The sequence below is a fragment of the Notechis scutatus genome, chromosome 3 (genome assembly GCF_049901735.1).
Source record: "Notechis scutatus isolate UNSWTSFEM ecotype Mainland chromosome 3, rNotScu1.2, whole genome shotgun sequence".
NCBI lineage: Eukaryota > Metazoa > Chordata > Lepidosauria > Squamata > Elapidae > Notechis > Notechis scutatus.
The window spans coordinates 57,128,408-57,152,974 of record NC_142011.1 but is presented as its reverse complement, the minus strand read 5'-3'; the positions used below and the strand labels follow the sequence as shown (position 1 = coordinate 57,152,974).

The following is a 24,567-nucleotide window of genomic DNA, read 5'->3' as shown; positions in this document are numbered from 1 at the left end:
ATTTAAGAAATAGTTTCCAGGCACTGTTTTATTTACTAATCAAATTTATACGACCTCCTATCTCATAGAAAGTGATTCTGTGGGGAGGGGAATTCCACAATGGGGGCACCAGAGCAGAAAAGGTCCAGTAAGTATGGCCTACAAGCAAAATATAAATGTTTTCTTCCAGATAGTCTAACTAATCTTCCACATCAAATAATCCTCCACATACTAATTGTTACCAGTCCAGATATCCCCTTCTTTCTAACCTTATGAAAACAAAAGAAATATCCAATCCTGAAATTCTGAATAAATATAGTCAAATGTGTGATATAGCCAAACAAAAAATTAGATGTTTTGTTACAAATTCTGCGTATGCGTGTTGAGTCTAATGAGAATTTTATACTCAAAAGAGCTATTATAATGTTCAATCTACAGTGATATATCTATGCTTCACAAAATGTAATAAGCAAGTCTATGTAATTATGATACAATGACTTTATTATTAATAAAACCAATAATATCTGCAAGAACAACCAATAGAATTCAGGAGGAAAAGTTCTTGTATTTCAACACAAAAGATGGGTGTTTTTGGCTAGCTAAAATATACTTAAATTAAGGCAATAACATAATATTGCCTTAATATAAGAATTCTTAATAAAGAATAAATATTAAGCCAACTAAGACCCAGTTGCACCCAAATTTTCAGTATTCAATATTACACAAAGAAAATATATGTCTGAAGAGGAAAAAAAGGATTATTAATATGTAATTCTTGACTAGAACAAAAGTTTTTTCAAATTTCCTCACCATCATCAGCTTTGCTTTGCTGAACATCTTCTATGCGGAATAAATGTTAATTTCTACTTTTATTTATAAAATGATAGTGAGGTTTTTCACCTTACCTTTTGGAGTTACAGATGCAAATGAATCTTTTTGTACTGTCAAGACTGACATAAAGTGCACCTAAGAATGAATAAACTATTCAGTAAAGACATCCATATAAATATACTGCAACTCTAAGAATCTTAACACCATAGTAATATTCCAAAAGGAATTCAGTTCAATGAGTGAGCATCAATTGTTTTTAGATATATTATACCCATAATACACCAGTCTATGTATATTTATTTGAGAAAAAGACTCAATGAACACAGTGAAACTGAATTTTGAGTAAAATGAAACAAGTACTGCCAGTCTTACATCTGGTGCATACAGTATACACAATAGGATTCTTACATTTTCTTATTTTCCTCATTGTGGTTTTTTTTCTTTAAATTAATTGACTATATATACACAATATAATGGTCGATTCCATGCCGTGCTTTTTAAATTGTCTTTTATAATTCCACTTCGCCTGATTAGCTAGTTGATATATATATATAAACTTAAAGACCTTTTAGTACCATACACTCCGATTTAACAATCTTGACAAGATACCGATCCTATAGACATCTAATGCTACTCCGTTTTCAGTCTTCAAGGAAAAGAAAGAGCTAAAATGTTGCACTTGCTGCCCTACGAATTACCCCAATTCTCTTCTCCCCAACCCCAGAAGTTTACTCCTATTTTCTCGTCCTCGTCCATGTGTTGCGGACTATTCCCCAGTAAGGAGTTCCTAGGTCCGCTGAGCCACTTTACTAACTCCGTTAATTTTATGTGTCTTCAGCTGTTTCTACTTCCTGATAAAATCCTCCGTTCTCCCATCCCCTCAGGAAGCCCTCCCGGTCACATTTCCCCATTTATACCTTCAACTTTATCTCTAACCGACCCGAAATCCAGACCAGCAACAACCATAGACCGGTTGTGTAACGTCTATAATAACCCTTCCGAGGCTTACTTCCGTTCTCTAGTTCTCCCTGCACATTTCTCGAATAGTCGCTTCGATCTCACGACGCAGTGCAGTTCGAATCAAGGCTCGGGTACTATTTGCACTCCGGTTTGCTAGTTCCGGAGTCTATTTGCACTATAGCCATCGATGCCTGTGTGGGGCTCTTTTAAAAAATAAATCTTAACGAAGGCAGGTCGTGGCTATTTAATTAGCATCAAATTCACATGCTATGTTATACGAGCTGTATGACAAGAGACACAATTGGTAATTAGTATCAATCATCTTTAGATTTACCCTTGCTAATAATAATGTCCAAGAAAATAAATTCTATATTTGCATCATCTTCATTCCAGCACAATTTCTCCCCCTCTTTTTTTTTTTTTTTGCAGAAAATGCTGCATGTATTTATTTATCTTTAAATAATTTATTCTTTGAAACAAGCAGATCAATATTATTTTCTGAAATGAAATGTCATAAAATAATTGGGCCTGTAGAAAATTAGAACTCACCCCTCTCCTAGAAGAATTAAATATTCTAAGAAATATTAAAAAGGCAGAATATTATATTTCCCTAGATGAGAAAAGGAGAAACATATTTTTAAAGACAAAGCAGCTCCCTGCCCCCCACCCTTCAGCTCTAGGGTGATGGGGTTAAGACATGGCCCTCAGGATATGATAAGATTCTACCCATCTACCCATCTAACCCATCTAACAGCAGGGCTCACTACATTGCGAAATCACCTGGGGACATTACATCACCCCACAAGATTCAACCAAGCCTGGGATTCAAGACAACCTACAAAGTTACCCCATGGCATGGCCCCATGGGAGTCTGACAACCAATCAGAATATATTTCTTGCCACAGGAACAGGAAGCAAGTTCAAAGCCCAACAGAGATTATAAATTTATCTCCCTCTCTCCCCCATGTGCTTCATTTTGCCCAGGACTTCAAACACCATGTGGTCCTGTCCACCATTAAACCATCCTTCCAAGCACTCTCCATGTTTCCAGTGTCTTTCTTCCCACTTGGAACTGAACCCAGATGGACATTTCTTCCAACAGGCCATTTAAGCTACATTGTTTAATTCCCTGCTCAGTACAGAATCCAGATTAAAGCAACCTAAACATTTGTACACATCCGATAAAGTTAAGCCGTAGGTACTTCTAATGCAGTAGTTTTCAAATACTTTGGTCTCAGAAACCCTCTGCTTAATCTTACTAAATGAGTGCAAAGTATTGGAAATAGGTGAACCTTCATATAACCAGGCCCTATGCCATAAAAGCCTGTACAACAACCAGTATATTGAATTGCACCTGGAAACCAAGTTGCAGTTTCCTCAAGTGGTATTCAAGGGCACCCCTATGTGGAGTCAGTCGGTCAGTCATCTTATTATAGTCTTAGATCAGCACAAGCCCCATGTAAGGAACATTGCATTCTCTAGTCAGTCTGTGAGATGACTACAGCAGCATGAATGACAATTTGAAGGGCCTCCCAATCTTGAATTGTGTGCAACCAGCACACTAGGTGAATCCTTGCAAAGACCTTTTAGCTACAGCTTCCATCTGTTCTTTGAACAGTAGCTTGAGTCAACTGTGATTCCCAGATTGTGCATCAAACTTGAATGGGGAAGTGCAACTCCAACCAAGACAAAGGATAAAAAATCCCCAGATCTAGTATCCCAAATAACCACGACTATTTGGTCCTGAAAGGAATTATCTGAGTTTACAATCATCTCCCACAGTCCACAGAGGAGCGGATATGTGAACAATATTTGGGCCAACTTGGCCCCACCCATATTTAAAACTGCCTTTGGGCTGCTTGCTTACTGCTGCCAAGGGGTCTGCAGCTCAGCACGGTCTACTACCCCCACCCACTGCAATGCACACCGCTACTGTACTTCCCAGAGCTTTTTTTTTTTTTTTTTGCATCGCCCTCTTTTGCATCAGGGAAGCTAGGACTTGTCTTGCATCCTGCCCAAGGCCTCCATTCATGCCTGTAGAGGGATTTTAAGAGGAGGGAGATGAAGCAGTCCCTTATCCTACTGAGGTTCAGAGCTGAAATGAACCAAAGCAGATATGGCTTGGATAAGGGTGGATCCTTACCTAGTCACTGGTGGGATTTTGTTAACAACTGCAATGGGAATTGCCAGGATTGCTGTTACTAAGCAATGCAGTTGTATGACATCATTTACAACTGCATTGCTTAATGACAGAAATTCTGGTCCTAATTGCTCTTGTTAACCGAGGATGACCTGTAATCTGCTTCCTCCAAGATCCTCTGCCACTGTTGCCCAACTACTTTTGGAATCATCTTCCCTAGAAAGGAAGGAACATTAAATGCAGATTCTAGCTTATTCCATTTTAATTTTGATATGTTTCCCATTTTATCTGGTGAAAAGTTTTGGAAAACGTGAACTTCTGTACACTGTTATATCATTTTTGGTCATTTTAAGTAAGACCTTGGCTTCAAATGAATTTGGATGATTAATTATAGTGACCCGACCTTCTTAAAAATACTGTCGCCAATATTATTAAGCACTAATGCTGATGATTATACATGTCTGCTTAAACAATATGTTGGTTCTGATCATTCACCCTACTTTCCTCAGAATTGAGGAAGTAAATACAGATCTACTGTGTTTGTACAACAGATCAAAACATTTTGCAATAAATGGAAGCATCTTTACTTTGCTATGTTGAAAAATAACTCTGAAAGTAATATTAAGCAGATTAAATTAAAAAGATTTATAAAATCCAGCAGTCTCACTGGTTCTCTAACACTAACCAGTAGAGGGCAGCACTGACCAGTGAATGGAGCCATTGCTAGCACTTCTTAGCTGTTCTCCAGAAAACTGCCAGCTCACCTACCCTAAGTAATGGGTCTTAAAAATGCAAAATTAAATGCTTAAAAAATAAATATCGTACAAGAATTGTTGCTGTTAAACAGTCATGGTCATCCACTTCATATTATCTACTTCATATGATCTCCCCAACTAACAATTAGCAGCTGATTCTATGGAGAATTAGATATATAACATTTGAACTACATTTGGATATACTGTACCTAACTGTGTATAATCAGGCTCTGATTAATAATAATAAAGTCCAAAATTTATGTCATAATTGGTAAATCATAGTATGTAAGACCGTGGTCGTGCAGTGGTTAGAATGCAGTAATGCAGGTTGACTGCTCACTCCAGGAATTCGATTCTGAGTGGTTCAAAGTTTTGTCTTTCATTCTTCTGAAGTCGATAAAATGAGGACATTGATTATTGGGGGTAATATGCTAATTCTGTAAACTGCTTAGAGAGAGCTGTAAAGTACTGTGAAGCAGTACATAAATAGCAATATGTGCTATTGCTATGTATCCAATTTTGGAACATTTCTTTTAATATATTATATAACACTTCTCTGCTTCCAGCAAGTGAATGATAAATTAAAATGAATTTTTAATGTTATATTCTGAGCAGATGAAACTCAGCCAGAATACATGGCTGATATTCTTGCTGTAGAAAGGAATGAAGAAAAGTTATATAGCCATTTCCATCACTTTTAACAATACTTTTAATGGTGAAAGGTATACATTGATCTGCTGAAAACTGCAGCCATTAATAACTAAACTTGAAAAAGAAAGTACAAAGCTATATGATTCCAAAAAAAGTAAAGTAAAAACTTGCTGCTGTGAGGTGCTATTTAATGAATTGCTATCCTGGTTTCATAAACTAGATTTTTACAAAAACATCTATATTTGTATTGTACATAAGATGAATATGTACAATATGTATCCATCTTTCCATCTAAAGTTATTAATGTAAAATACATGTTGGTCAAATTTACATAATTGCATAGAGTGTAGGAGTTGCAATCGTGCATCTATATGATGTCACAAATATTGGCTAATATGGCTTTAAACAACAGTTGTACTTGCAAATGTGTACATGCAACTTTATTTGCTTTGTACAGTATATTTTCCAGTGAAAAATACTGTGTCCTCAATATTTCATAAGTGCTCAGTAAATACTGTATAAATGAAGAACTTTGGATTCTCTTAAATGAATTAGTAAATATTGAACAAGAAACACTCAGTTCTGAAAAAGTTAGATACACATAAATCGTATTCAAATCTAAGGGCTTTGTATTCTATGATTTTTATTTGAGTGTTTTTCATTATTTTTCCTGAATATATGACATAAACCACTTTTAGTCACTTCTGAATTTCTAAATTTTCTTCATCTTCAGCAAAAGCATATTTTATGCTCTTTTAGGTTATTTTTGTGATGGTCTTCACATGATTTGGGAACATATCTTTAAAATATAAAAGTGAGAAGAGTGAAACTGATGTCCTGTGTCAATGTCATCATTCCAACAATAACAGCAGCATTGGTAAACCCAGAAGGAAAATTCACATAGACCTAACAGTGAAAAAACTGCAGGCAGAGCTGAACAATTTGAAAAAAAAAACCTAAAATGTGGAGAATTGAAAATAAACAACTGAAGCTGTGCTTTAAAAAGTGATATAACATTGGAATCACAATTATAGTTGAAGTTCAAGATTTAAAACCGATATACTATCAAGAAAAATTGACTAAATCAATGCTTGTATTAGCAGTACAGATAGCTCTTGACTTATGACCACAATTGAGCCCACAATTTCTGTTGCTAAGTGAGACAGTTGCTAAGTGAATTTTGATCATTTTATGACCTTTCTTGCCACAGTTGTTACGGTAAGTGAATCACTGTAATTGTTAGTAGCTGGTTGTTAAGTGAATCTAACTTTCCCATCAGCTTTGCTTGTCAGAAGGTTGCAAAAGGTGATCACATGTCCCTGGGACACTGTAACCACCATAAATATAAGTCAATTGCCAAGAATTTTGATCATGTGACCATGGATATGCTGCAATAGTCATAAGTCACTTTTTCAGCACCATTATAACTTCAAACAGTCCTGAATTGTTGTAAGTTGAGGACTATCTGTACAATCAACATTTACAGCTTAGAACAAATCAGTATAAGTTCTACAGGAATATTGACTTCAAGCACCATTAAAGTGAAAAAATATATATTATGAAACCTGACAATGAAGAAATTTTGAAGTTCTGTAGAGACAGATCATTCCACAGAATAAAACAAGATGACTCAATTAATTTAAATTACACAAACTGAATTGAAAGGGGAAATGATGGAAAATTTAACTGTAACATTAGTAAAGATTCAGAAATGGTCAAAGAAAATCAGGATTGGGGTACACCTTGGACTGAGAAGTCATATGGATGTTAGTTTAAATATCTAATCAGTCTACATGTATGGTGGGGTTCACATTTTTTTACTACCGGACGTGGCTTGGTAGCCATGGCTTGGCTTGGTGGGTGTGGCTTGGTGGGCATGGCAGGGGAAGGATACTGCAAAATCTCCATTCCCCCCCCACGCCTGGGGGAAGGTTACTGCAAAATCCAATTCCCTCCCCATCCCACTAACCTGCTTTCCAGCTCTGTTCTCCTCTGCAGGGCAACCAAAGAAGACTCAGCCAATCAGCTGGGACTCGGGAGGCAGAGAATAAATGGGGACGGGGCCAGTCGGAGGTGGTATTCCATACAACTCAAAATTTCTGCTACCAGTTCTCCGAACTACTCAAAATTTCCGCTACCAGTTCTTCAGAACTGGTCAGAACCTGCTGAATACCACCTCTGGGTTAGCCAATTAATCATCTTGCACCAAATAATAAAACAAAGTTTAGATGAAAACTGGAAGAACTTTTTAATAATGAAAAATACAAAAAAAGAGCCATGTCTCAAAACTACAGACCAATAATTTGAGTGTCTCTCATTCTTGAAAGTCTTAATGAAATAATAACAAATTAAATGTATGTTTCTCTCAAGGACAATTTTTTCTATCCAATTGAAAAAACTGCAAAAATTCACAAGATGTTTATTGATAAAGCACTCCTAAAGAATTCATTTTTTAAGTGAATTGTGTATGGCTTAGATTGATTACAGTAAAGTATTTGATTTCCTTTCTCATGGTCTGTTAATGAAAAAGAAATTACAAAACATCCAAGGTTTTATAAAAACAATAAACCATGAAAGACCAAACTAATGCTTAATGCTGATGAATTAGATAAAGTCAAAATAAAAGGGATCTTTTAACATAATAAAAGGTAATTTATTATCATTTTTATTATTCAAGTTTTTGCTGCTCAAGAATAAGGACTATGCACAAATACTTAGAAAATTAGAAAGACCAGTTTGAGTAATAAATGGTATGTGATAAGGATGAAACAATTGACCATACAATAATTGTATGCAGCAAAATTACACAAACTAAAAAATTGCAATATCACACTGGCATTTATGTAAAAATTCACAGTCAGCTAAAATTACTGGATACATGAAATCCCAAATAGAGTTATTAAAAATGACAGAACAAAAAGTTATGAGATTTTAAAACCAGACTAATTGACCCCTAAAAAGTAAAAAGTAGCATGGTATATTTGGTATATTGATGTAGCCATCCAAGAGACAGAAATGTTGTAGACAAGGAATTGGAAAAGATTACAAAATATCAAGATTTGCAAATAGAGATTGTAAACATGTGGGAGAAGAGAGGCACCAACAGGTACAGGTGCAATACTTCAAGAATTTAGGAAAAAAATAAATTGCCTAAATTTGGAACATTTTGCAACCCAACCACAAACAACAGCAATGTTGGGCACCTCATGCAACATAAGTGGCTATCTTTATGATTTGCAAGTCCTTGGAAAGGGTTTAAATCATGAAGAAGAAAGCTGGCCAATATACAATATAACACAGAAGTAGTGGATTTGGAATAATAACACTACAATATCATATTTTCTTTTCCCAAATGCTGATTAATTACTGCCCAACATGTAAAACATATTGAACCACAGAATACAATTATTATTTTTCTTTACAGCTAAGACTCCCGCTTTCCTTATGCTAAAGAAAATATTACTAAATCTCTTAGACTTACAAGAAATGCTTTTAAATGGAGTGACACTGGGTTGGGATGTACCTCTTCACTGGAATAGTGCTATTCCAGCATTATCCTAAAAGACTATTATTCCAGAAAACCTGAGTCCAAAAGGAGCCTGCTTAGATTTATTGTGAACATAACTCCACAAAACACTTGCACAAAACCAGAGCAGAGTTTGAGAGGAGGCTAAACTTGCCACTCTAGCTGTCTGTCAAAGCCCACCTCCTCCCCAGTGCTTGCTCACATTAAGGACAGATATTAATGAGTATTTTCTGGGCGTTGATTGGTGGGAAAGCAGATTAGGTCAGGAATATTTATCAATCATCTTCCTTAATTTGTTCCATATTAAAATCACAATAACATCATTTTGTGGATACTTTACTATTAGACTTCTCTATACCACTATATTTGCATTATCCATCTTCTATATGTAATAATCTCAGTCCAAGACAGAGATGAATATTTAAAGCACAGGAGAGGCAGGGGGGAACTACTTTTAAAAGATTTAAAATTTATCCTGATGAAATCCTCTGTTTTCAAAACTGATCTGCAAGGAGCTTCTTGGATGAGAAGTGAAATGTCTTCAAAGAAAAATCAGAAAGTCCAGTTGCCTCTTGAAAAATCCTGAATGCACCTCTGTGTTCTGCAGCTGCAACTTTGGCTACCACAAAAAGCCTATTTCTGAACATACATACACTACATACATACATACATACATACATACACATACATACATATATAACATTTCTTCCCATCTTTACAATATATTCTGCTATTTGTACAGCATAGGACAAAAATGCTAAATAGTATCTAAAATGCTAGATACTAATGTGATTCACCCAGCATGCTAAGAGAGTTGTACAAAACACAATTTCTTTTTCTTATAGAAAGTTGAGGATCATGAACTTTTTAAAAATGAATTCTATATTTATCAATTTTGTAACATGACCACAGAATTTCACTCTGTCCGCAACTATGATATTATCTGAATCCTTTATCAGGGCTATTGATCACTAGAATATTAGGTTATGTGCTTGCCATTATTCACTTTGTGCAACATATTGATGGCAGTGGACACCAAAACATATTGATAAACATGAAGTTAGCTTTAGGATCTTTTCAGTACTGAAGCAAAATAGGGATTGTAAAAAAAAAAACATGCAAAAGGATGCTAAAGGCTTTGGAAGATGATATCAAACATTAGAGAAAGAATACTATATTTCGTTAGGAATAGATATTCTCTGCTCATATGAAGCCCTGTAATTGCACACTCAATTTTGCATAAGAGATGCTGGCAACTTGTAGTTGGCGCTACCAAACTGTTCTCATGGCATAGTGCCAGTTCCTTGCCATCTGTGGTTAGAGGTTAATGAACAGCCTACTGTACACAGCGAGAGAGGTCATTAAACAGCAGGATGACAAGCTAGGCAAAACAAAAGGAACTGGTTCACTTGTACTTGTTTAGAAATAATATTTATCTGACAGAGAAGAATTGTTTGTAAAGAGTAACAGTGGGGAAGGAGAATTTGAGAAGGTGGTCATGGTGCTAGGTGCAGAAATGGCTGTTTTGTTTACTGAATGTAATCATCCATCTACTTGGCTACATCATCAATTGCCAAGAAAGTGGAATTTTGATAGATAGGAAGATATTACAGAAAAGTATTATGAGTGTCAGACAGAACAAGCATTCACCACTATGGGGTACTTAAAAATTCACAATTTGACAACCTCTGGAATGTCCTTCTGTTGGAGGTCCTTCTGTCTCCAACACAGTCTACTTTCCAGAAAATTATGATTATAGAGCTTTTCTGGAGGGCTTTTGGAACCTGATGTCGTGTATGTTGTTTGGAAGTTATCTATTTTAGTCTTATGTTGTCTTATGTTTTTATATTTAAAAACAAGACTACTTTTGTATCTTGTTAGCTACCAAGAGTTCTGTGATGGTTATAGTAGAGAAATGTGATTAATAAAATACACTTACTTATTTCCTGGGAGTACTGCTATGGCTGCAACAATTGTACAAGCAGAAGTTGGAGAATTGAAATATTTCCTGTCCTGCAGGGTCAATGACGAGGCAAGTCTTACTTATTGAATTTGGTTAACACAGTCTCTTAAGCATAGTATCCCTAACAGGAAAAAAATATATCCACAGCAGCATTTATACATAGAATGATTATGAGGCATCACTCACTGTTTCCTTAGGGCTGACAAATAAAGCAGAACAATGAGAAGCAGCTGAATTCCTATTTGTTTCATTAATTCAATTGGTTATGCATTTGGTTGCTAGAAATAGAATACTTTACATACCTTCTGTGAAAGATCATCATTAAACATTAAACATTCTCTATTAGGAAGATAGGTTGCAAATACACTCATATGAATCCAAAATCCAATTAATGAGGATGAAGGAAGGAAGATCAGAGTGTGGTTTTTTATTTATTTTTTGCCTACCATAAAAAAAGGTCTTGTGTCTTGAATAATGAATTCAGTGCAGTAATCTTAACAGTTGTGTTTCTTATTACTGGAGCTTCTATGATCTCACTTCCCTGTAGATTTTTGCTACCTTTTGACTTTGGTAGGATACAGTGACCAAATTCACAGACATATTGCGGAGTGTGAATTCCAATTATTCCCTCCCCCTATGATAGGTATTTATCTGCTTGAATGGTATCTCTCAATGTTATATATAAGCTTTGTAAGGAAAAGGTTGGAAGATGAACGTAAATTGTTGTAGGATCTTTGTTAACTGGGCATCAAGAACAACCGGCTCAAGGTCATACACTTAAGTTTTAGACTCCTTAGATCTTGGCTGTAAGAGAGAACACAATGACTTCGGAACTTCTAAGTAACACTGAATTATTGGCCCTTTTTTAATTCTGAGTTTTGTGTAGTATTTAATTTAGGGTTTTAGATAGGGAGTAATTATCATTTTGGGAAATAAGATAAGTTACATAATTATTCATTACTAATTGTGTGTGATTGCCCATTTAGTGTTTGCAAAATTATGAGGTCAGGGAAGGGCTCGGATGTTTTCAAAACAACTGTACGTTGTGTTATTATTTCCATTTGCCTTCTCCTTTCTAAGCTTAGGAAATGCACCAATAATTCCAGCTTTCCTAGGCAAACATGTGGGGAACAAGGCTAGAAACATGAAGATCATATATTTTTGATAGGTGGAAAAACACACCCGGGATCCTTAAAAGGAACAAAAAGCATATGAACTTTTGTTCTCAGGAAAAAGATTTTAAGTTCTGTCAATTCTGAAACCATTTATAATATTAAGCAAGAAGAATGGAACATAATGCTAAAGGCTAGTTCTAGATCAGTGCTTCTCAGTCTTGATGACTTTAAGTTGGGGAGGGGACTTCAACTCCTAGCTGGCTGGGAAATTTGGGAGCTAAAGTCTGCACACTTTAAAATATGAAGGTTGAAAAACCTTGCCCTATATTACAATGGAAGTTGATCCCAAAGTAGTTATGAGCTGTGATATTGTTCATTCATTCATTCATTCATTCATTCATTCATTCATTCATTCATTTTTACTATTTCCAAACCACCCATCTCCTTCAGATATGAATAATCTTGCTCTGATTGTCAGTTTTCCAAAATCTATCTGTGACTGAAGTGAAATCAGAGGTTATCTTTGGTATACTTTTAGGTCTATGCATTCTTGAAATATTTGTTCATATGGGCAACTGGTATGATGCAGCATTATTTTTTTTAAATAAACTGTTATAAAAGCATTTCATGCAAGTGGTATAAATCTAAACTGAATTTATAAAGTGCTGCTATATTTGTTTCTTTAAAACATTAATAAAGTATTATGAAAGTATGCAATAAAAGCAGTAATTTTCAGAGCTACAGCATGATTTGTGTTCCTTCTAGACTCTCTCCTCTCTCCAATTTAAGGGTACTTTAAATAAATAACAACCAGGGGTGGGATTCTACCAGTTCACACCTATTCTCTAGAACCGGTTGTTGACATTCTAAGCAGTTCAGAGAACCGGTTGTTAGAAGAAATTACTGGGCTAATCCTGTAAGGAAGGCAGGGAGGAAACATTCTGGTGTTGCTTACAGAAACTGCCTCTCCATTAACCCTTATTACATTCTTGGCAGGACTAGACTTCCTGTCTCAGGAACTTCTCTGGAGTTATCTTTCCCTCCTTTGCTGGTACTTTGCTTGTGTGGAGTGACCATTCAAAGTTACAATGGCACTGAAAAAAGTGATATGACCATTTTTCACACTTACGACTGTTGCAGCATCCCCACAGTCATGAAAGTCCAGGCGAGGAGATTCATGCCTCGATGTGAGTGACACTGAGTTGGCCATGCCCAGCCAATAACATGACCACCAATCCATGTCCACCCAGTCACATGACCACCAAGCCACGCCCACCAACCAAGCCACGCCCACAGAACTGGTTATTAAAAAATTTGAATCCTACCCCGATAACAACCAAAACAAATCTAGATGCTTTGGGGCTTCATACTACCCAGTCTGTACAGTTCAGAACAATTGCCAGAGGTGGATGATCACACAAATTTGGTTGTTTCTAGAAATTAGAACTCTACTATAGTGTTCCTGTAAAATTACACCAAACCTGATTTCACCCACTGATAGAGATAGAGATAGAGATAGAGATAGAGATACAGATACAGATACAGATACAGATACAGATACAGATAATCAGAGTTGGAAGGGACCTTGTAGGTCATCTAGTCCAACCCCCCACCCAAGCGGGAGACCCTACACCATTTCTGACAAATGGCAGTCCAATCTCTTCTTAAAAGTCTCAACTGATGGCACTCCCACAACTTCCGAGGGCAAGCTGTTCCATTGGTTGATTGTTCTCACTGTCAGAAAGTTTCTCCTTGATACAACACTTATCTCCTCCTGCCTCTTCCTTATATATCTTCACACATACACAGCCCTCGTCTGCCATTGTTGTCTCTGAAACAGGAAATGAAAGAGGGGAGATGATGGTGGTGATGAAATGATAGCCTCATCCCAGGTCTTGCTGTTCTAAGGCTGAAAATCCTGCTTGGATTTTGGCATGGACCCTTTTCATCTAGACAAGGGCTCTTCTTAGCAAGCACAGTGGATTTTTCCTACCAGCTTCCCCACTGACTTTCTGGAGAAGCCAACTGGGAAGATTGAAAATGGAAGTCAAATGATTGTGGAGCACTTGGCAACTGGTCATAAGTGTGAACAGGTCGCCATGTGCCCAGATTACATTAGTGTGACCATAGGGACACTACAACAGCTGTAACTTCAGGCACGGTCATAAATTCTTTCACTTAGCATAATTGGTCATAAATGGTCACTGAACAAATGGGCATAAATAGAGGACTACCTGTACCCATGTATCAATTGTAGGTTTGATTTTATTCTCATATCAAACTTATTTAAATATATAGTTAACTTTATTAAAATTATTAGACTAACATTAAGGATAACATTATTATCCCAATTAAAATATAAGGAATCAATGAGATTATTTTTAACCAGAATATCTGACTATGGAAACAGTGCATAATTAAGGCATAAAATAATGATATTGTATTTCCCAACCCTTTTCATTCTAGGCATAGCTATCTTTGGGCATGTCCATCTGAGGCTTAACTGTTATCGCTCCTCCAATACATCAGGCCCCCTTGTTCTCATCTTTGGGGAAATCATCTGATTTTCCTTTGTAGTGGTGGTCTGGAATCTCCAATCATAAAAAATTAATTTCCCTTTTTGAGATGTTTGATTTCTGAAGAGTTTATGGAACACGGCTAGGGGTGGGCTGCTGAGGGTTAGAGAGAGCCCCTAGCTAAGATTCTGTGCAGTTTGGAGAACCCCCAAATCCTACTCCTGGCTGGCCACACCCACCCCACCCCACCTCTCCCGGGAGTCCCCACGTGGCCCATTTTGGATGCAGGTAAGTGCAGGGTGCACACAGAGGCTCACGGAGGGCAAAAAACAGGCCTCCCAGAAGTTCAGAAAGGCTGTAAATGGACCCGTATCCAGTTTCCAGAGAGTCTCCGGAGCCTGAGGAAGCTGTTTTCACCCTCCCGGAGGCTCAAGGAAAACCTCCAGAGCCTGGGGAGGGCAAAAATGCCCCCCCTTCAGTATGGTGCAGGAGGCCAGCTAGGCCATGCCCACAATGGCCATGCCTACCCAGCAACCAGGCAGAGAACCCATTGCTAACATTTTTGAAGCCCAACCCTGGACACAGCTTCCCCAATGGCAGGAACTCCCACTAGTTCCTGCTTCCTAGTTCTTCCTCCTCTTTACCACTGATAAATCAGGTTAAGCTGCCATTGGACCCTCATGCTAGAAAATAGCTAGACTTCAGAAGAACTTGGCAACCAGAAGCCTTTTCTGTTTGTGGTAGAAAAAAAGCAAACATATGTAAGGATGGAGAGATAGTGTGTGGTAGTGACTGGTGGCAGTCTCTCATTGGTCCTAGAAGAGAGCTTGGTCAGCTCAATACACCTGCATGATAACAGCCATGTGCTGTTGGAAGACTACTCTGGAGGGAGAGTTGTGGGGTAGTAAAAGCAGAAGTGGTGTAGTAGAAGTATTCCCTTTTCTACTCTTTGAATAAAATCTATTGTATTTTAAGACCTATTGTGGCATCTGAAAAAGAGATGACTGAATATAGCACAAAGAAATAAGAATAACATATTTTAAATTTCATTTTAACATACAATGGACAATAAAAATATTAAAAATGCAAAACATAATAATGAGGAAAAAAAGAAATCATATATGAACAAATCTTAAAGAACTAAATATAAAAGTACATTTATAGTCTTAAGTAAACAGCAAATTAAACAATCATATTCATTATTTCTGTTCCATAATATATTTATATAGATATTGTAATATGTGAGGAAAAGTGGAACCTAATGTAGAATAATCCTTAGCTATAGATTTTTTTTGTATTTTGTTCATGTTTAATCAATGCAATTTCCCAACATTTAAATATTATTGGTTCAAACAAAAGAAAGTGCTTTCATTTTCCAGCATTTTACTATAATAATTTTGAGGATTGATATTAAGCATTAGGGAACGTAGGCAATAGGAGGCCATGTCAGAATTAATTAAGAAAGGTTGCTGAATAATTTTTCCAATTTTAAAAAAAACAAAGTAGAACAGCATGTGTAACCAAGAGAACCAAATGCCACCAGAGATAGTAATATGTACTAATTTGATTACAACCTCTCCAACACAGCCTAGAAAGATAACTGATATCTGCACAAATGCAAAGTAAATAATTATTTCAGTACTTAAACTTTTGCCTCACAAATGTTAGTTGACTTTTTTTCTACAACTGAGATCTGTTAGAAACTTTATTCTGAAATTCTGGCCCCAAAATATAAGTGCTAGAAGGAGTTGAAGATTAATTTATGTATCAGGATCCTCCATTCGCTAAATTTTGTATCATTTCAAAATCCTTTCTGATAATCTCTTCTGGGACATGTATCTCTCGGTGTTTGTTCATGGGCAAGCAAAATGGTTTCATACCATTAACTAATTTCTCCTCCTGTATTTCCAACTTACAATGTGGGAGCAGATGCCATATTCTCCTTGGTTTAGAGACCTTGATGTTGGAAAAAAAGTAGCATGTTCCTCACAATGGCAATCTCCAAAGCAATTGGAGCACAAACGAAGACCCTGTTCTGTGGAGAATACAGGCCTTAATTGTCATTCTAGTTATAAAACTGAAGAGAAGATACCAATATCTTTTGAACTCATTCACAGAGATACATAAAATTATGTTTATTTATATATCCTGGACAACAAAAATCAAGTGAATTTTGCAATGGTTTCCTCACCCTTATCTTTGGACCAGGCAGTTTTTACTACACTCTGAAACAAAATATTTTCCTATTGTTGAAAGATACATTGTGTTGGAAATGACCTCAGTATAACTTGTCCTTCTTCCACCATGAATTTTTGGCAGCAAATCTGTTCCTTGTAGAATCACTTTCAGAAAATAAACAGACACCACCCAGAGAGACTGGGAGAGTACACTAGATTTATTTCTGGCCAGAGGTTGGAGAAGCACAGGAAGGTTGCCCTTCAGTTCACCTTTTGGCTTGTTTAACTGTGTTCCTAATCAGCTTGTAATGTTCCTAATTGGTTCATTTAAAACCTCTATATTGGATGCAGGGCTGGGAGAATTTCAATGAAGTTCAGAAATGGTTAAAAGGAACCTATCCATTATTGTATCAGATGACTTGCTGATATTTTAAATTTCACATTTGTAAAGGCATCTTATACTAAACAAAACCCCTAATAAAGCAACCTAGGACTAATAAAATAGTAGTAGTAGTAGTAATTCATAAGTATTATTCATGTTTAAATTTAAATATTTAAACCATTATCCCCTTTATCATTATACAACACTCAAGGTAACTTATAACATTTAAGTATAAATTATGAAACATAAAATGAAAAACAGCACAAAATCCAAAATTAAAATGAAAGCAATGATGGATGAGATGGATTTTTGTCATTTTCTTGAGTAAGGAATCTGTACCAAATGAATCTTCTTGAGTAGTGCATTCCATTGCCTGAGATCCATAAAGGCAAAGCTCCTTTCTGTGTGCCACTTTGACAGGCCTCTAGAAGCACAAGAATCTTCAAATTATCTATGACACTGTGGTGGTGTAGTGGTTAGAATGCAGTACTGCAGGCTATTTCTGCTGACTGCTGGCTGCTAACAGTTGGGCAGTTCGATTCTCACTGGCTCAAAGGTTGACTCAGCTTTCCATCTTTCCAAGTTTGTTAAAACGAGGTCCCAGATTGTTGGTGTTTTGACCAAGGCTTCCTGAGACACCAACAAATAGACATAAAATTAAAAACCCTTTTATTTAGTTCAGTGGATGTGAATTATTGTCATTTACAACCCAGAATGAGTCTTAACCGGTCATAAATAGTTCCAGGAATGTCTGCCAAAGTTCTTTTGGGAGATTATCTGACTTGAAGTGCTGCCAATGACTAAAGTCACAATTAGTCTTTCAAAAACCAAACAGAGAACAAATTCACCACATAGCTTTCAGAGTCCAAACTGATCAGAGCGAACAACATTGCTTCCTGCAAAGGTTTCTCTACCTTTGCACTTCCTTTATACCTTATGGGAGGGACAGTCACCTCCAAGCCTTACTCCCGAGTCACCCCTTTTGTCTTATCTGCTCTTGCCTTCTGGCAGTTCTGCGCACACATGCATGGGGAACAGGCTCCCCTTGTTCCTCTGCCTCGCTGCTGCCAGATTCTGGAAGCTCCGGAGTCAGCACATAATTCCCAGATGGTCTTGGCCCCATCTCTGTATCTGACACAGCACCCTTGTCTGAGTCCTCCCCAGACTCCTGGACTGGTCCCTGTTCTTCCCCAATGTCCGATTCTGCTGCCATCTGCACAGGCTGCCAGCGAACCACAACAGTTGGGAGCAATATGCTGACTCTGTAAACTCTGTAAGAGAGGGATGTAAAGATCTAAGTAACCACGAAAGTTCATAGTGGCAACAGTGGGAGTTCATGAGACAGTTCAGTTCTAAGTCATTTGGGATTTGAAATATTAATACCAGCTCCATTACTCCCCGTAAGCATTGGCAACCAATCACATAGCTTTCCATACAGGCATCACATGACCTAATACTTTCCCATCATTAGCAGTTTAAGTTTAACCGCTACATTTCACACTAACTGCAACTAAGTGCAGACACTTTTCAAAGGGAGTCCTGTTTAAAAAGTTTCAGTACACAAGACAGTTACAATGTCCACTGGCAACTAGGAATGAAGGAACGTCCTGAAACCGTGAACCTGGAAGAGTCCAGCTTTATCCAAAACAGACTATATTACAATACCCAAATCCAGTTTTCTTTTTACCAAGCGCACCTTCATCTTGGTTAGATGCAAATTCAGTTTGTTCTCTGTCACTGAAGCCATTTTATAGCTTAAGCAATGGAATCATATGATGAGAAAATATTAGTTAGGAAGAATAATTCTAATTACTAGGAGGAAGGAGGAATAATATCAAGAGTAGAATATTTGGCCATATGAGAAACCATAAGATCACTTATCACCATCAGAGATGGGTGGATATATATATATATATGTATATGTGTGTGTATGTATGTGTATGTGTATGTGTATGTGTATGTGTATGTGTATGTATGTATGTATGTGTATGTATATATATATATATATATATATATATATATATATATATATATATATATATATATATATATATATATATATATATATATATATATATATATATAAAATGTATTTTCCCACGTCATAGTAGTGGTGCTTTTAAAGTTGTAGCAACGTTTCAGCAGAATCTCATCTGCCATCATCAGGCTTTTGTATTGTGTTGTCTGTGAGTCAGGCTTTTACAGTGGTTTCAGATTTAAATTTGGGGCAGCCTATTGCTGTGCCAGAATGGTTTTTTTCTTCATCCTGATTGGTTGAGAGTCTTGGTCTGTGTTTATTGGTCTTGGAGTTTGCTGTGTTCTGTTTCTAATATCTTCTGTCTGTTTTTTTGGCTCTTTTTGTATCTTGATTGGCTGGCAACATTGTGTTACTTTATTGGGGGCCTTTAGTGCAGCTTGGCTTCGGGTAAATGGACGGCTATCATTAGTTAGGAAGCTGGGTTTCATCTGGGTGCCTGGTTGGGGTGTGTTTGAGCTGGAGGTATCAGGGGGATCTGTTTGTGCCCAGGTGTTTGCCTGGCTTGTGGTGTGGAGATTTTTTGTTTGTGAGTGCAGGCTTCAAATGATTGACAGCCTGCACTCACAAACAAAAATCTCCACACCACAGCCAGGCAACACCTGGCATCCTCGATACCTCCAGCTCAACACACACCACACCCAGATGAAACCCAGCTTCCTGGCTATGATAGCCGCCCATTTACCGAAGCTGCTGCACTAAAGGCCCCCAAAAGTAACACATGTTGCCAGCCAATCAAGATACAAAAGCCAAAAACAGACAGAAGATAGAAGCAGAACACAGCAACTCAAGACACAACACAGACCAAGACTCAATCCAATCAGGATGAAGAAAAACATTCTGGCACAGCATAGCTGCCCAAATTGAAAACCACTGTAAAGTCCACTACAGACGAACACAATAAAGCCTGATGATGGCAGATGAGATTCTGCTGAAACGTTGCTACAACTTAAAGCACCACTATATGACGATGAATACTCGAACAAAGCCGAATCCATACATTAGTACCCATGAAAACTTAAGAATATATATATATATATATATATATATATATATATATATATATATATATATATATATATATATATATTTCTTAAGTTTTCGGGTACTTACATGTATGGCCTTCAGCTTTGTTCGGGTATTTTCCCACGTCATTATAGTTGTGCTTTTAAAGTTGTAGCAACATTTCGGCAGAATCTCATCTGCCATCATCAGGCTTCTGTATTGTGTTCGTCTGTGAGTCAGGCTTTTACAGTTGTTTCAGTTTTAAATTTGGGGCTAGCCTACTGCTGTGCCAGAATGGTTTTTTCTTCATCCTGATTGGTTGGGAGTCTTGGTCTGTGTTTATTGGTCTTGGAGTTTGCTGTATTCTGCTTGATTGGTGTTTCTAATATCTTCTGTCTGTTTTGTGGCTTTTTTGTGTGTCTTGATTGGCTGGCAACATTGTGTTCCTGTATTGGAGGCTTTTAGTGCAGCTTGGCTCCAAGTAAATGGACGGCTATCATTTGTTAGGAAGCTAGGTTTCATCTGGGTGCCTGGTTGGGGTGTGTTTGAGCTGGAGGTATCAGGGGGGATCTGTTTGTGCCCAGGTGTTTGCCTAGCTAGTGGTGTGGAGATTTTTTTTGTTTGTGGGTGCAGGCTTTGTTTGTGAGTGCAGTCAGGCTCCACCAGACTGTCAATCATTTGGAAGCCCCTGGCTTTCTGCTCAAGAATCAGCATCACTGCCAGGTAATGTCATTTTGCCTATCTAGCTGTGCGCCATCTCCCTTGACACTATTCTGTGGAAGGAAAGAAAGGGATATTGTAATCAAGGCAGAAATTAATATATGGGATTATTATTAGCAGATATTTTTTTTAAATCTCACCACATGGACTTGACTATGCAGTTAGCTTGCCAAACACACCTGGCAAAATGGAGTGGTAGATGGCCTGTTTAGCTTCAATGTTTTTAACTACCATGGGCCAATCATGTCTTTGCTTGATCTTTTCTGCACCCATTCTCTGTCATTTTGAGCAGGGGTAATGTCATTTCAGCAGGTTATGCTGCCAAATGTTGTCACATGGCTTTGCAGAGCTATAGGGGGGGGGGAAAGCATGCTAAAAATGTGGTATCCCATGCTGGGACATGACTACTAAATAGGCTCTCAGCCAAAAGCTGATTGCTTGATCTGAGGGAAGAGTTTCTTGCCCTAAGGCAGCCCCTACCTCCCCCACAAAGTAATCACGAAGGCACCAATGAATACAGCAATGTACAATTCAGGCACAATGGGATAAATGTGAAGAAGGCAAAGTAATCTGGGTTTTTTCCTCCCCCAGCCCTTGATTTTTGCAATTTGTCATCCGGCCTTTTTTTTTTTACCTTCAGCATTTGCTCATCTTCCATCTATCTGCTTCTAAGCTTCCTGGGATTTAACACAGCAATCTGTGGCTAATTTTAAAATCATATTTGCTTTTCTAGCATTTAACTGTCTTATGGTATTTGCTGCTTTTAGATATTTGAAACTCTAAGTTAACAGGGTTACTTTAAAATTGTTTAAATGTAAAGGAAATTATTGATGTAATACTTTTTTTAGCATGTTATATTGTCAGCTACCTTAGGAAGACCATGAAAGACAGTTCAGAAATACATTCAATGAAGAAAAATAAGAATCTTGAGAATTTAGAGATTTTTTTTTAATAAAGTTTTATTTGGGTTTTCACACACAAAATACAAGTAAAACATCTTTTTTGAAAATAGCATGGTCCCGGGTTGAACTTCTTTATACAGACATAAAACTCAATTTCATGCTCCTTTTTGTATTCTATTCCATATCTTATACTATTTTACATTTTCTATATAGTTTTTCCCCTCTTTTAATTTTCTCAATTTTATTTTGATTATCTCATCTCAATTCAAATCATTATATTTATACTTTTGTCTGTTCTGTTTCAATTTCATATTATCTTTTCTCATTAAACAAACTTTCTCCTGTAGTTACTAATTGAAGTATGACACCTTTATATCTTTTAATTACATCCATTCAACTCTTATTTAAACTTTAATATATACCTTAAGTTTATGACCTTCAATATAATACATAATATATAACTTCCAATCGAATTCTGCTTGGCACATTCTTATAATACACACTATATTCTTTAAAAAAAAAAGAAAGAAAGATTGTAAATATATGTAATTATAAACCCTCATTCCATTCCAGTTCAGTTCTATCATTAATAATCATTAAAACCATAACATCTTTAACACTTCTTTTCAATTAAATATACTTCCTTAAAACACATGTAATCTCCATAATTAATTTTCCCTTATTTCTCTTCACATATGTTTTATAAATCATTAAATATACCTTTTGTTACCTTTATTTATTGACAAGCATTCCACTGAATTACGATAGCTATTTTATCAGACATTTTAATCATACATTGTTTCATATTTTCTAAAATTATTTCTGCTTCTAATATAACCATACTATCTTATGTACCTTTGCAGAATCCCTTTTTCCACTAAGTTGTCACACATTATCTCTAAATAGACCCTGTTTATCTATATTTTGCTTCTGTCGTTTATAACTTCTTTTCCTTTCTTTCTTCCCTCTCATCTTCTCCCTCCCCTTTTTACCCCCTTGTCTCTCTAGTTCTAATTCTCTCTTCTGCATTTCCCTCTTCTGTTGCTTTCTGATTTTATACTTATTTTTCACTCTATTTTTTTTTTTTTGGAGTTGTTTTTCCCAATCTTAAACTTTCCATTCTCTTTCTCCCCTTTCCTTTTTTCCCCCCATCTAAGATTACTTGTTCATTAAAGATGGCTTCTTCTTTGTTGCAATCTTCTTGTTCTGCAGGCATTTCTTATTGTTTCTCATAATTCCAAATCTCCATTTCTAAAAACTGAAATACGAAGCCAAAAGAACCTCTCCCTTCTTGTGCATCTTCTTTGTACTTTTTAAGTTCCATTTTCAGTTCTTCTAAAAGTGGAGCCATTTTAAAAAGTTTTAAACAACCACCTGATTGATTTCAGTCATTCAAAACAATAACCAAGAATCCAGAAATCATCAAGTAATCCAGATAGTCCCGAGTTATATCTTATTTCTTTTTCGACTTTCTCTTCCTGGGGTTTTTGTTGCGATATTTCAGTTAGAATGTATCTTTTGGAAGTCTTGTTGAGATTTTGCTGTAAGTTCTTTTTTAATTCCAGGCAGTCTCCTCCCTTCCAGATCCTGCCCTTTTATTCTTCCTCTCTCCTTTCCTGTTCTCAAAAGCTTTTAATTATCCAGAAATCTTTATTATCCTTTTGACTTTTTATTTTCAGCATTAAATGCCTATTGATGTCAAAGTGGATTTTTTTCCAATTTCTTGCTTAAGTCTCTTAGCTGTCAGTATAGGAAAAGGAGAAAACCAAATCTTTCCCCCTTTCTCTCTCCTTCACAGCTTAAAAATCTTCTTAGGGAACAATGTTATTGTTTTTTAACAGTTTCAATTCCAGGGTACCTTATTTGTTGCTTTTGCTGTTTGACCCGGTCAACCAAAACTTTCTCTTCTTATCTTCCTCCTGCACATTCTTTTCCGGTCGAGTTCTTCTTTGTGGTGGCCATTTCTGACCACCGCTGCAACCGCCTTCGGGAAAGGGAGTAATGGCCAGCTGGGGAGGAGAGATGCGGCTCTCCTCAACCCTGCTGGCAGTCTCCCCCCTCTTCACCACCTCTACAGGGTGGCTTAGCCCCGAAACCAGTTGGCTCGGGGCGCTCCAGCGGCGAGCACGGATCGAAGCCTTGCAGAGATGAGGTTTCGGTCTGTCGCTGAAGAAGCTCAAACCGGAAGTTGAGAATTTAGAGATTTCTAAATATTAAGATTTTACCAGATCTCTGATAAAAGTATACAGCACATTATTAGTGGCTGGAAAAAGCAACCAATCAAACAAATAATCAGTTCTTACAGAAAATAACAACAAACATATATTGGATCAATGGAATAGGGGAAATGTACATAACATACCATTCATTCAAATTCAGCATTGACTGCTTTTTAATTAAAAAAAAAAATGACTGATATTTTCAGTTTCATGATCCACTTGGGTAAAAACTAAACTAATTCTTACTATTTTTTTTTTTTTTTTTTTGCAGACCACTACTTTGTCATCTAAAGATTTTGAAGGCACAAGTTAGCCAGACGTTGGCAATGTGGTATTTATGCACAGATGCCTTCTCAAATGCTATTCATGGAACTTCCAATTAAATTATTATTTTTTAAATGATTCTCTTTTAAAAATAATTGAATCTCATTAGATCACCAAATCTAACATGTTGATGTACCCGCTTAAAAGCCTATAAGGTTTGGGGCAAAACAAAATGGCCAAATTTCATGCGGTATATTGCAAGAATGCCAAAACACAGCAAGATTTAGTGACTTTGTAAAATGTTGGGAATAAATAGCCACATCAGGAATCACATGTAAAATCCTCATGGACATGAGAGGATTTCACCCCACAGTTCTGTAACTATTGATGTAAATATATGATGAATATTGCCAAGCAGCTTCTGAGA

General features: G+C 36.7%; 1 protein-coding gene across 2 annotated transcripts in view; it reads right to left on the bottom strand.

The window, feature by feature from the left end:
* DMAP1 (DNA methyltransferase 1 associated protein 1) overlaps positions 1 to 1,855 on the bottom strand; it is a 39,510-nt gene extending 37,655 nt beyond the window's left edge. The window contains exons 1-2 of one of the 2 annotated variants that reach the window (XM_026665737.2): positions 1,728 to 1,855; positions 885 to 945 (exon numbers count right to left, since the gene is read on the bottom strand). The gene's annotated coding sequence lies outside the window, so the exon portion shown is untranslated. The remainder of the gene's footprint in view (positions 1 to 884; positions 946 to 1,727) is intronic. The other variant, XM_087960152.1, reaches the window with a different exon arrangement.
* Positions 1,856 to 24,567: the final 22,712 nt, after the last annotated feature.